This window comes from Balaenoptera ricei, chromosome 2, assembly GCF_028023285.1.
Source record: "Balaenoptera ricei isolate mBalRic1 chromosome 2, mBalRic1.hap2, whole genome shotgun sequence".
Lineage (NCBI taxonomy): Eukaryota > Metazoa > Chordata > Mammalia > Artiodactyla > Balaenopteridae > Balaenoptera > Balaenoptera ricei.
The window spans coordinates 65572497-65586264 of NC_082640.1; the positions used below are offsets into that span (position 1 = coordinate 65572497).

The following is a 13768-nucleotide window of genomic DNA, read 5'->3' on the forward strand; positions in this document are numbered from 1 at the left end:
AAACAATATGTTTAACATAATACCAATTTTATAAAAGTGTGCGTGGGCAGGGTGAGAGAGAGAGAGAAAGACACCAGGAAGATACACATTCAAAATAATGGTCATCACTGGTTGGGAAATTATGGTTGATTTTTATTTTTCTTCTTTGTGTTTTCTGTATTTTCTAAGTTTTCTGCAATAAATATATCTCACCTTTGTAATCAGAAAAAAATAAAGTGTTATATCTAGAAACTTAAAAAGCAAATCAGCAGTGCCGTTATCAGCAAACAGCTTTTGACACTGGGGTCCACGTGGAGTTAAAAGCGATGCAGCAGACTGTGCAGGGGCTAAACTGTCTATACTGTACCGAAACTAGGCAGACTGTGGCAAAGACAGCTCCAAAACCCTCCAGCCCGCCTCTCCCAGGCAGGGGTCCATGGCACCCACATGGCCTCTCCAGGGCACATCTCAATAGGCTTTGCCAGTGGCACAAGCCAAGGGCAGCATGAGTGCCTGGAGGAGAGAAGCTGGGCATCCCCGCTACTCCCAGACGTGGGAACCCAGCCAACCTCCCTCCCACCTCCGCCTCCACACACTCAGGCAGCCGTACTCACTCCACCTGCCCCCATATTCACGGTTCTTTCACACCTGCCCACAGTAAAAAATGAGCCCCCCTTTGTGCTACATCTGTTTTGCGATTGTAACTCCACCCCTTCTCTAAGCAAAAGAGTCAGCCTTACTTTTTCGTTTAAGTGGGTTACACAGCAATAAAAAGGAATGAAGCACTGATACATGCTTCAACATGGACAAACCCTGGAAACGTTATTCTTAGTGAAAGAAGTCAGTCACAAAAGACCATGTATTATATGATTCCATTTATATAAAATGTCCAGAATCCATAGAGACAGAAGGTAGAGTCATGGTTTCCACGGGCTGGGAGAGGAAGGAGTGGGGAATGACTTCTAATGGGTGCAGAATTTCTTTTAGGGGTGCTGAAAATATTCTGGAATTAGATCATGGTGATGGTGGCGCAACTTTGTGAATAAAGTAAAAACCACTGAGCTGTGTACTTTAAAATGGGGAATCTCAATTTTTAAAATTTTCAAGTGGGTTACAATTAGACTTTTAAGTGGTTACAATTAGACTTCTCAGCGGGTTATAATTATAATGAGGCACTAAGTGGCCCAGTAGTTCCCCCAGAGCACATAGTTTGGAGGCAGATGACTTGGAATTCAAATATCACTCTGACATCCACTTGCTGTGTGAGCCCATGTAATTTCCTTAACCTCTCTGAGCCTCAGTTTTCTAGGCTGTACAACAAGGAGAATATTGTCTAGCTTACATGGATTGTTGAGAGGATTAAATAAGTTCATGCAGGTAAATCCCAGCACCCGACACAGAGCTCCATAAACAGCAGTTCCCTCTCCCTTAGCTGGCCAGAAGATCCTTTGAACTTCAAGCAGAATGAAACCCTGGACTAATAAGAACCTACTGTATAGCACAAGAAACTCTACTCAATACTCTGTAATGACCTATATGGGAAAAAAAATCTAAACAAGAGTGGATATAGGTATATGTATAACTGATTCACATTGCTGTACAGCAGAAACTAACACAACATCGTAAATCAACTATACTCCAATAAAAATTAATCAAAAAAAAAAAAAAAAGAATGAAACCCTGGGCCTTGACTAAAGCATCACTAAAGTCAAGCAGGACCTGAGTACTCGTCTGTTCTGGAAAAGACACTAAACAGAGCTAGAAGCTAGGATGTCGGTGCATACCCTGTAACGAGACTTCAAAACTTGCAGACACACAGCTCCACTCCCAAGGCTCACCTTATAACCAGCAATAAACTCTCCGCCTCCACCGACAGTCTCAAAGAGCCTCATGTCCACTGTCGGGTGGGACCCTCTCGACCATTAGATAAGTGTTGCTATTCTTAGCATCAATCAAGGATGAAGCAACCAGAGCTCAAAGAAACCAGAAGAAGGGGCAGAGCCGTGATTTGCACCCAGGTCAGACTGTCTCCACGGCTCCTAATTTTGCTTTCAAGGCAGCTGCCCTGCCTACTCTCAGCCACTTTTCTCCGGGCTGTCAGGTCACAGCGAGGCTGGCTGCGGGCAGCACTGGCGTGGAAGGGCCATGCCACCACAGGACCAGGCAGGTGTCACTTCCCAGTCCAGCAGCTCTGGCCGCCAAGCATGGAGGCAGGGGCGGGGGGCGAGGAGTGGAATCAAAAGGGCAGCTGAAGGCCAGGGAGCCAGTAGCAAAGGGAGGGGCGAGAGGGACCAGAATTCAAGGCATGTGAGGGTTAGAGGTCAAACAATTGAGATCAATCACCCTAAGCAAATGTGAGAGGTGTGGAAGAGAAGCTGCTTACATCCTTCCCAGAGAGGCGAGAAAAAAGTGATGGCTAACCTTCACATGGCACATCCACGTGCCTGAGGCTGTTTTAAGCTTTTTACGTTCTCATGACTCTCACCCACAGTATGTATGTATGTATGTATTATTATGCCCATTTTACAGATGGGAAGACTTACAGCACAAGAGGTTAAGGAACTGTTCAGGGCCCCCCAGCATGGCTGAGTCAAGGCCTGAACTCAGGCAGCCGGCTCGGGAGGGCTCCCACCCTCAGCTGCCTGACCCGGGGAAGGAGGTGGACCCACTGCCGAAGACGGTGTCCAGCCAGTGGCAGACTCCCTTCTCCGTCCTCCTCGAAATGACAAGGGATCAGAGGCACTGTGCTACAGAAGGAAAAGTCTGTTTGGCAACTACAAATCTGTGACGTGCTGATATGATCGGAAGGTTTCCAAGAAGGAAGCAGGTAGAGCCGCCTGCCTGCAGTCCTCGTATCCATTTGCATAAGAAATTAACCTGAGCCTCCAAGAAAAATGGTCAAGTCAAAGACGTCACTTGTCTCACCCTGCTGCTCTCCCCTCAGAGTCATGTGGCTGCATCCCTGCCGTAAATCAAAGGCCAGGCTCCCCTTTCATCAGATGCCTACAGATAATTCCCTTGCGATTTCCCTGCTGGGGCTCAGAGGGCCACAACCTAAAGGGTTAACATCTCATTTCCTCTCATCTTTCAAGCCTTAATCCCCATCCTGAGCTGGGTGCATTCCAAGCCCACCTGGAGCAGGTCATGACGAGCCCCAGCCCACGGCTGGCCCTTCATTTCCCCTGGCAGGAGATTAGATGGGGCGCCCATTAATCACTCATTATTTGCGTCCTTGCTGCTGGCCAGCCCTAGGGCAGACGGCCAGCTGTCTGGGAGGGTTGCCCAGCCCAGGTCGTGGGCTGCCTGATGCCACCCTTCTGGGACAAGTGTAGTGTAAGCAGGCTCTCCGGACCACGCCCGAGAGGAGAGGGGTTAAGGGAGAACGCTGCCGGGGTACTGCTCGGTGATCCCCTTGAGTAAGGCTCATGGGAGAAGACAGCATGCACAGTATGTTCAGGGAAAGGATTAGAGAAAAAGAAAAAGAGATAAGCAGAAAGAGACCACTCTCCCGGGACAGGTAACCATCAATAAAAGCAAACTGCTGCCTACCTGTTTCTTAGGTCCTTCTTAGAGGAAACTAAAGGGAAATTGGAGGAAGGAAATGAAGAGGGAAGAGGATGTTGAATGGATACTTCTTCTTCATCATCATCATCATCGTCATCACTATTATTACTGCACAGCTGGAGGTGTTCGTCTCCTGGGTTTGAATATAAGGTTGCAATATTCAGCCCTTCAGACACAAACCCCCTGGACCTGAGGGGGCCTGAGATGACGTACTTTTTCTAGAGCTCATCTATTGAGCACCAACTGCCTGCCAAGCGCTGACTGGGTACAGAGCAGTTAAATGGGATGCAAACTGACACCGGGCACCCACTAGGTGCCGGGCCTTTGCTTAATGCCCCGTGTGCCTGTGCACCAGTCCCTACACCAGCTCCCCAGGATGTGGCCATCCTTTGTTACAGATGGGGAAAGCAAGCCTAGAGGTGGGAGGGTGCAAAATAAAGGCCTGTAGAATGAAGGAGATGTGTCAGTGACCAGACCCCACTCCGGGGAAGGAGGTGGGACTCACCACGCCCACATGCTCAGCCCTGTCTGGGGAGTCCCAGGCCACTGTCACCTCAGGCAACTTGGGTCTCCAAACCAATCCACCCTGGTCCCTCTCCCTCAGCACATGCTCAGGCCCAGAAATACACTCACAGTGAGCCTGATGGGGAGAGGTGGGGAGCATGCCTTCAGGACTGAACTGAAGACCCCTTTGACCAAAAGGGGGCTCTGCTCCATGGCTCATTCCTTAAGAGTCAAGGTCAAGGCCTCTGTTAAAAAGGACCGTGCTACCTGGGATCCAGTGGCTCATTAACTCACCGCCTGTCATTAGAACCTCATTGTAAAGGCAGCCTAGGGCAGTGGTCCTCAAACCTGAGCAGCAGAATTACCTGAAGCTGTCTTTAAAATGCTCATTCTCCCAGGCCCTGCCTCCACCCTGGAATCTGTTTTTTTTTTTTCCCCCACCAGATCCTAATTCTGATTCAGGTGTTCTGAAAACAACCCTTTCAGGAAACAGTGATATAGTGGAAAGAGCACCAGACTTAGGAAGCTGGGTTCTAAGACTTAGATTCAAAACCTGAGTTGTTGACCTCAGGCAAGTAAGCGGAGTTTCCTTCCTCGTAAAATGCAGATGATACTGTGTCTGTCACAGGTTGCTGGAAGGATGAAAGCATCAAGCCCAGCACACACAGGGCTCATTAAACATGACCTGAAAGAATTTGTCAGGCCAGCAAGGCTCCAGAAACTGGAGAAGTCAGTTTTGATGGGTTGGAGAAAGAAAAGAAGGCAAATCAGGCCCAAGATGAGGGGTGGCCCAGCATCAGCGCACAGGTCAAGCAGAGGGGAGTGAAGAGGGGGGATCCTGAAAGAGGGCAAGAGTCAGCAAAGCGGCCTCAAGGCAGAGCCTCGCACTGAAGCTCCCCTCCCAATGGCAGACTGGGCCCTGCGTTAGCAATTGGCACAGCATTTCTAAACCATTACCTTCAAAGAGAAGCCAGTCAATAAACACACATGCAACCTTTAGATCTGCACATATGTAAATAAATATCACGATTCTGCACACACACACAAAGAAAGATAAAAGGTGGGACAAGTGGAGAGAAGAAGAGAAAGGAGGGAAAAGTAGGATGGAAGGTCAAAGCCAGTCACATTTTCAAGTTCGCTGGTGCTGGCAAGGTGCTGGAACTGTGCCGGAACTGTGCCCCACGGCCCGGGAGAGGCCCTAGGAACAGAAACCCAGGAGCTGCTCTGGAGAAACTTTGGGGTGGCTGGGGAGATGCGGCTTGCCCACTAGGACACGTCCAGGCTGAATACAGAGACCGTGCAAAGAATGCAGGGGAACACATAAAATGGGTTCGTGGAAGAGGGATGGGCGTGTGCAAGAAGGGCTGGGATCCACTTCCTGGCAAAATTTAGACCAGCAGAGGGGAAATCTGCATTTCTGAGCTGGGGGTAGGGGACATACAAGACCACGATAAAAAGAACAGGTAAGTGGAGTGAAGGATTTCAGGCAGGGAAGAGTTGGGCTGTTCTTGGATCAATAAAGTAGACTCAAATTAAGGCAAGTTTGAAACATCCAGATGAAGAATGGCCTTGGGCTTCCCTGGTGGCGCAGTGGTTGAGAATCTGCCTGCTAATGCACGGGACACGGGTTCGAGCCCTGGTCTGGGAAGATCCCACATGCCGCGGAGCAACTGGGCCCGTGAGCCACAACTGCTGAGCCTGCGCGTCTGGAGCCTGTGCCCCGCAACGGGAGGGGCCGCGATAGCGAGAGGCCCGCGCACCGCGATGAAGAGTGGCCCCCGCTTGATGCAACTAGAGAAAGCCCTCGCACGAAACAAAGACCCAACACAGCTAAAAAAATAAATAAATAAATAAATAAAGTAGCTATTAATTAAAAAAAAAAAAAAAAGTGGTAACTCTTGGGAAGAAACTGAGAAAGATCGCTTTTTAAAAAAAAAAAAAAAAAAAAAAAAATGGCCTTGATGCCACCATGTCCATACCAACGCTTTCACATCTCTAGGTCTTTGCTCAGGCTCTTCCCTTTGCCTGCCATGCTTCCCCTCCTTCCAGCCTTTCCCATCTCCTTGAACTCCTCCCCATGCTTCAAAGCCCAGCAGAAATATTCCTAGCTCTTCCCATGCAGGAAAATATTTCTCCCTCATCTGTGTCTCCTTGATGTTTTTGCACACTCCCAATGTTTTGCTTTGTTTTGTGGTTCTTTCTTTACATCTCTTTCTCTCCCAGGTGGCTATACATCATCTGCTAGCCTGTCAACAAATCAAGGGCAAGGATATTGTCTTGTTCTTGGTTTAAGCCTCAGCATGTAGTAACACTCCCTGGCCCACAGCAGACCCCCAAAAATATTGGCTGGAGAAGACTTAAATAGAAGTGAATACTGGGGAGCCATTGTGATTTCTTGAAAGAAGTGATGTGGTGCAATCAGAATTTTAGGAATATTAATCTGTCAGCATGAAAGATGATGGATTAAAATGAAGAAAGGGACTCGTGGCCAGAAGTCAAGCGAGGAGACTCTTACTGTAACGCGGACATGGTTTAAGGAGGGAGCAGAGGGAATGGAGACAGGAAGATAATTTCCTGGATCCACAGAAGAACGTGGATGGGACTTGGTAATGAATTAGCTATAAATGAGGGGGCTGGGATGCGGAGTCTGGTGCCCTCAAACATAGAGACTCCCAGCCAACTGGGAGAAAGGTGGTACCATGGAGAGAAACGTTGGGGGATGGAGAAGGATAGGCAATCAGTACCCAGACTCTCTTTAGGATAACTGATCACAATCACAATAAGCATTTCTAGGTCAACAACAACCCTCCAAGTCAAAATATCCAATCCTGATCTTATGCCCAAACTCTAGGCTGTATTTTATTTATTTTTTCCTAACAGCCAACTGGAACCACTTCTTCATGGCAGGGGAGACTGAAATGAAGATAAGACCAAGCTGGCACCCTGCTGGGTGCTGGGCATGGAGGAGACCACACAAGCTCATCTGGCCAGCCCTTCCCACAAGAGGCCACCTGAGTTGCTTGTTCACTAGGGCCTCCAGTATTCTGATCACCCAAACTTGTTTCCGGGACCTCTGGGAAATCCCTGTTCCAGCCCTGCAGAGGTTTATAGGAAAGTCCCAGGACTCCTGTCTGCTTCCTTGCATTAATTTCAGGGCTAGGATTTTGTTTTCTAAAGGAATTCAACTATGGTGCCAACAAAAATCTATAGGAATTGAGTAGCACTGTATTTAAATCACCTTTTTAAAATGTTTGCTTCTTTGTATTTTGAGACCCAATAAAATCCTATTAAGCCCAACCACTTCATTACTTTTATCAGTGAAGGAAAAGACATATGCAGGTTATACAGGTTTTAAGAGCTGTGTGATCTTTGAAAAATCTTTAGACTCTTTTGTATCTGGGTGCCTTCAGCTGCGAAAGGACAGTTGGAGGAGATGATTCCGTAGACCTCTCTCAGGTCTCTATTTCTCTTTTTCCAAATTCCAACAGGCATCCCATGATCGCTTTGGCTACCCAGGACCAAGGCTTCAGATTCACTTACTGCCTGCCAAGGGACAAAGGGCTGCGTGGTGGGGGTCACAGAGGAGACAGGAAGAGGCGCAGGCACGCACACTCGCCAGGCAGTAGTGGAGGCACGGGCAGGGGGGTGGGGAGCACGGCTGGCTGTGGACTGCTTAAGGAGACCCCAGACCCCACAAATTCCCGATGCTAAGTGGGCCTGAGAACGACCTGAAAGCCTCTTCCCAACTTAGGGCTGATGTTATTTCAAAGAAAAAAATATTAACTTCCAGATCGCTAAATGTCCAGAGTGGGCTAGTTCTGTAAAAGCTAATTCTACAAGCGCGCCAAGGGACTGCAGGTACTTGGGCTACACTTGAGGAAGTGTCCGGAGTTGGCGGAAACCGCCCATCCACTCCGGCTCCCAGAGGCGCTAGGTTGCAGCGGTTTAGCTGAGACACACACACACACACACACACACACACACACACACACCACACACACACACCACACACACACACCACACACACACACCACACACACACACACGTGAGGCTTTCTAGAAAACGATGTGGCCGAGGCCCCAGGCTGGGTCTCGACGCGCACCGACCGAGACTCGACCCTCTCTCCGGCCCCGGGCAGGAGGTTGGCGAGGCCGGCGTGGGGTCGCGCGGGCTGGGTGTTCACTCGCCGGTCCCCATCTGCCGCAACCAAGAGAGCTCGGGGCCCCGACTCCAGGACGGCCAAGGTTGACTGTCCCTAGAGTTTCCAAGTAGGAGGGTGGAGGGGTGAGTGCTGGCGCTGGGACAGAGCAAGTCCCCCAGGAAAAGAAGAAGACAGAAGGAGGCGCAGCCGTCGGCACGAACTAGGCGCGCGCTGGCTCCCCCAGCCTGGTTCGGACGCAGCCCCCCGGCGCCCCCGACACACCCACTGCGCCCCGCCACCCGCGCCAGCCCGCCCGGCGGTCCAGAGGGGCCCCGAGAGGCTGGCAGCGGCCGGGCCGGGTCGGGACCCCGCGGGCTGGGCGCAGGGGGCGCGCGGCGCGGGCAGCTCGGCTCACCTGGCGGTCCGTGTCCCGGAGCGGCCGGTGGACGCCTCGCCTCGCCCCCGCGTGGTTCCCGGCGCCGGGCAGCCCCGAGCGCGCCGCATGGACGGCCGCCGCCGCCGCCCCGCGCCCGTCCTGCACGGGGTCCCGCTGCGCCCGGGTTCCGCGTCGGGCTGCGCGGGCGGCCAGAGGCTCGGGTGCGCGCGGAGAGCTCTGGCTCTGAGTTTGTGATCCCGAGAGCCGGGATCCGCGCTCCCTCGGTCCCTCCTCCCTCCCCCACTCGCGGCCTCCTGCTGTCATCTGGAGCCGCTCCTGACGCCCCCTGGCGGCCGCCTCGGGAAGCACCGGCCCCCAACCCACCCTCACTCCCCAGAGGGGCCCCTTAACAAGGATGAGCGCCACCGATCCCTGGGCGAGAGAGGACAGACATCATCCCGTAGAGGGGAGGACAGTCTAGACTGAGGAAAGGAGGGAGGAGGGTGGCGAGATTGGAAGGAAGAGCGGTCCGGGCTGGCCAAGTAAGAGGAAAAAGGGGTGAGACCAGGAGGTAATTAAACTAGGGCCAGATGGTGGAAGGCCTTGAATTCTGCGCTAATCTTATCCAGAGGTTTGTGGGAGCCATTGAAGGACCGAGGCACAGGAGGGATGGGGGCATCCTTGCGTTTTGGGACAACCATTCTGGCTACAAGAGGGTGAGGATGAGACTGAAGCAGGGAGCCAGCAAAAAAATTTTTGCTGTAAACAAGAGCGGAGAAGAAGGCAGTGACTGTAAGGGCAGCGAAAGAAGAGCCCTCCTGTAAAGGGCACACAGTCACACGAGCACACTCACACACAAGATAAGACTCACTGGGCTCCTTCTAAAGGCAAGGGACAAAGGACAAGAGCCCTCCACATTCTAACTAGGGTTAGACAGCATGGGGGAGAGAGAAAACACGCTTCTGACAGCCAGAGGGATTCGGCATTTTTCTTGTCTTAGGGTGATAGTGTATCCCCACACACAGAAAAAAACCTGCTGCAAAACAGTAATAATAAAAATCAAACTTTGATCTGTATATACAAGCCCTTCTTTTTACTAACTGGCAAATATCGTCCCAGAGAGGGCATGACCAAAATTACCCAGCTAGCTAATGGCCGGAAAATTACTAGAGCCCAGTTTCTTGGTTCCTAATGCAGTGCTACATTCTTTCAATTCAAATGGAGGCATTTAGAGCTAGTGAAGTAGGAAATAGAATGACTGTGAGAAAATGTCCCTCCTCTCCCAGGAGGGGGTAAGGGTGACCTTAAATATTTGAAGAGGTTGTCCAGCTACAGGTAGACTCCCTAAATGAGGCAGCCTGTTTGATTACGACTGCCTCCAAAGCCTGCCTGCAGGAGCTGTTTTGAAAGTGCAGGTGCACGGGTGGGACAATGAAGGTGGCAGTAGAATGTAAGCTCCCTGCCCCTGAGCCAGGCCGAACCAGGGACGGGTGTGGCATGTGGGAGGAGAAAGGAGAGCAGCAGGGCAGATAGCTCCAAGGGAAAAAAACTAACAAAAGAGAAAGCGACAACCCAAGAGATTAGGCCAAAGAAAATCACCAACTTTGAGTGCCGACTACTGGCCTGGAGCCTGGACAGAGCCAGTTCTCCCTGATTCAAGCTAGTTCAAATAGGATGAAATAATTCCATACTCCCTCAAACAGATTCTGATTGGAGGCACAGTGGGATTAAATTAATTCTGAGTGTCATGAGTCCCTTGGGTCCAGATTAAGTGGCTCTAACAGCTCTGACCAGTTTAAACCATTTAAAATGATAGAAAAATTATACAACATTGGGATACACTTATTGTCCCAATGAATTGGACACTTCAAATGGTTAAAATTATGTAGTGTATATTTTACCACAATTTTTAAGAAGAAAAAATAACGAATAAAACTTGTTCAAAATGGATTGATTTATTAATTTATTGAAGAGATATGTACAGAGTGCTGAGTAGGGCCTTGGTACTCAGAGGTAAAGATAAAATGAAGAAAACATTCCAGTCCAAAAGAAGCTCAGAGTAAGGCGAGAAAGGTGCAAAATAGAAAATCCTACTGGGAGGTGGTAGGTATAATTGGGGCATCTGCAGATCCCCAACTCATGGGAGGGGATCGGAAATCTGGGATGTTCTGCCAGAGCTGAGCCTTAAAGGATGGGGGAAGTTCATCAGGCAGGCCATGGTATGAGCAGGGCTTAGGAGCCAAGGATATGGAGTTTTTTAAAAACTAATTTTAGACATACAGACAAGTTGCAAAAATAGTACAAAGAATTCCCTTATATTCCCACCCTTCTTCTCTTGATGTGAACATCTTACATAACCAGAGTGCAACTTTTATTGACCAAACTTAATCCAAGTGACCTAAGCTGGCTTTTCAGAGCTGATTCTGATCCACTTCAAACTTGTTCAAATAGTTGTGACCACATTTTGCTTACATGTCACAGAGTGTTCCCTTTTTTTTTTAAGTCAAGACTGTGAAATCTAGTCTCATTTTAAACAGAGCTATTTACATTATGTAGAGACACAGGAGAATATTAATTATACAAAATCAACAAGTTTTAAATCTTTCGGTCCTGTTGCATTCCTACTTTTACCCAAGCATATGTGTGTGCATGCATCAGACTGGCAGAATTTGGTCCTCATGTATAAACAACGAACCGTCTCCAGCAGAGAGGACAAAGCAGAGTGGGTGCCTCAGCTCCCAGTCACAGAACACCCCGCGGCCGTCCAGCTCCCTGGCATGTCAGTGTCTTCTGTACACAACATCTTGGAGGGCAAGTTGTCAGTTACCCTCGTACATATCTGCGGTGTCAAGATGCTCACTATTCATAAAAGAGCCCATACTGTTGTTGGAGACTTTCTGTTACAAAGCCCCCTCTAATGGTTAACTGAAACCTTTTTCCTGTGACCACTGCCCATTGGCCTTAGAAGTGGCTCCCAAGATGAGAAACAAAAATCGTAACCCCTCTGTCAGCTCCACATATATAGGGCAGCCCTAGTTTCCTCCTGCTACCATGCACACTTAGGAATTATTAGTGCCCCCTTCACTCCACTGTCCAGGTTGCTATGATAGACGACCTGGTCATCCTGCACAAGACTGCCACCACCCCGCCCCACTAAGCCTGCCCCCTGCCCAGCGCCACATGCCCAACATCCCACCATTCCTCCTGGGGGTCCTCAGCCTGGAGCATAACGTCGGCACTAGTGAGGACTTCCTAATGTTGGGGGACCGATGGCATACTGCTGAGAGCAGCTTCCTGGGATTTCAGAGCACGTGGGACTGGAACAAGAGCCAAGTGTGAACAGACTGCAGGAAGGCAGCTTGGGACAACCGGACCTTTTTGGGGGAACGTATGAGTAACACAGCTTCTGCACTTCACTAATAAGTACCGACCAGGAATCCTTTTACCAGCAGAATATTTCTTGGGGCTAGAGTTCCAGAAGTTATGCTTTGAAAAAATACTGCTCTCTGCTCTTGACAAACACTAACGTTTTCATCCTAATGGCATTTCTGGGGGTTGTGTCCCAGCAGGGAAGAAAACCCCTCCATTATCCCTACTTTGTTAACATTTGGAGGTGGAAGGGAAGCAGACATGTAGTCCAACCCCTAATTTCAGGCTCCAGCGAGGTACTGGGTACCGGGAACAATGCAAAATTGTTCTCTTCATTTTCTTGGTTGTGAACGTTTGTAGACTGTAAAGTCAAGGCAAGCTTGTGCCCAGTGAATAATAAGGAAATAAGGGAAGCGTGATTTAAACAAAACAAAATAAAACAAAACAGAGCACCACAACACAACACAGCCCCTCGCGAGCTGGTAAACATGTAGTCTTAAGCTGCTTCTGAGAACCTTTGGTGAGTGTTAAGAAGCCTTCCCTCCCCTGCTTGCCTCCTTAACTTACTTCTTTCTCTTCCTCCTCCAGGGCATCTGGGGTATGGACCTAAAAACCGGGTTCCTCCCGAGGGCCTGCCTGGGGCTGGCCCCCACTTGGCCGGTAAGGGAATCGCTGTACCGCAAGCTCAGAGGACAGACGTAAAATGACTTCTCAATGGAATGTCGGTTTCCGATGAAGTGTCGGAGAGTCTTCAGGCTGTGTTCAGGTTATCTAATTCCCCTTACCTCTCTCACTTCACTCTCATTCCCTTTCTTGTCTCACGGCCAGAAAGAGGAGATAGGAAGCCTCAAGTTACCTGGTACAAGACAACTTTTGGAATCCCAAATATTCAGATTATTTCTCTATTCCCTCTTTGCAAGCGGTAATACTCACAGCTAAAAGGCATCACCCAGGTTGAAGCCGTTTCTCTCCAGGAGCAGCAATGCGGAGCAAAGCAGAAGGCGGACATCACAGCCTCCAGATCCACAGGCCCCCTTTCTCCTTCTGGCGATGATTAACTAGGCAAAGACAACGGAGAGCGATGGAAGAGGTCCGTTTGCTAGCGTCTGCTCCTCTCACACATGATTGGTCATTCTTTCATTCATCCATCCAACCTATATTTATTGAAGCTGACTATGAATGATCGAAGGGAGGATGAGAAACGTTAGCCAAAGTCAAAAGGGGACAGGGTGGGAGAGATTGTTCTAGACAGAAGGAAGCACACTTGCAAAGGCCCCGAGGGAAGCATGGTGCACCTGGGGAACATAAAGAAGGGCTGTGTGGCCAGGGCTCAGGGAGAGAAAGGGGGGAAGTGGGGCAGGGGGATACGTTTGACCATGCTGAGTCTTCCGGGAGTGGTTAATGAGCCTTTGATAACCACAAAGGCACAGGCATGTCCCATCAGAACAGATACAAGCCACAGGCTGGGGCAGGGTCCTGGGGCCCCCCTGCTGCCCTAGATGCTGGATTTCGGGAAGGTCCAGGGATCCCAGAGGGGAAGAAGTGTTGGGGGCAGCTCAAGGTAGTGGCTATTAATCAACCAATCCAAAAACATATCATTTCGTGATCGATAGGGAAAGCTGTCCTGCGCAAATCTGTTAAAGGTCAGTGATGTTTAGCGTCATTTTCGTGAGCTGGGTTATTTTCAAATGAGCAAGAAGAAGCCTCTGAGGTCGTTTAAGCAGGGGCTGACCTGACCAGATCTGTGTTTATCCAAAGGGAGAGAAAACAAATTCCTTTGGTTAATTAAAAAAAAGAAAGAAAAAAAAAAGGTAATGTAAAAACATCATTTCAC

General features: G+C 49.6%; 1 protein-coding gene across 1 annotated transcript in view; it reads right to left on the bottom strand.

Moving 5' to 3' along the window:
- The window catches only part of THSD4 (thrombospondin type 1 domain containing 4), a 588874-nt gene extending 580020 nt beyond the window's left edge, over positions 1-8854 (bottom strand). Inside the window, exon 1 of the mRNA XM_059912858.1 lies at positions 8605-8854. The gene's annotated coding sequence lies outside the window, so the exon portion shown is untranslated. The remainder of the gene's footprint in view (positions 1-8604) is intronic.
- Positions 8855-13768: the final 4914 nt, after the last annotated feature.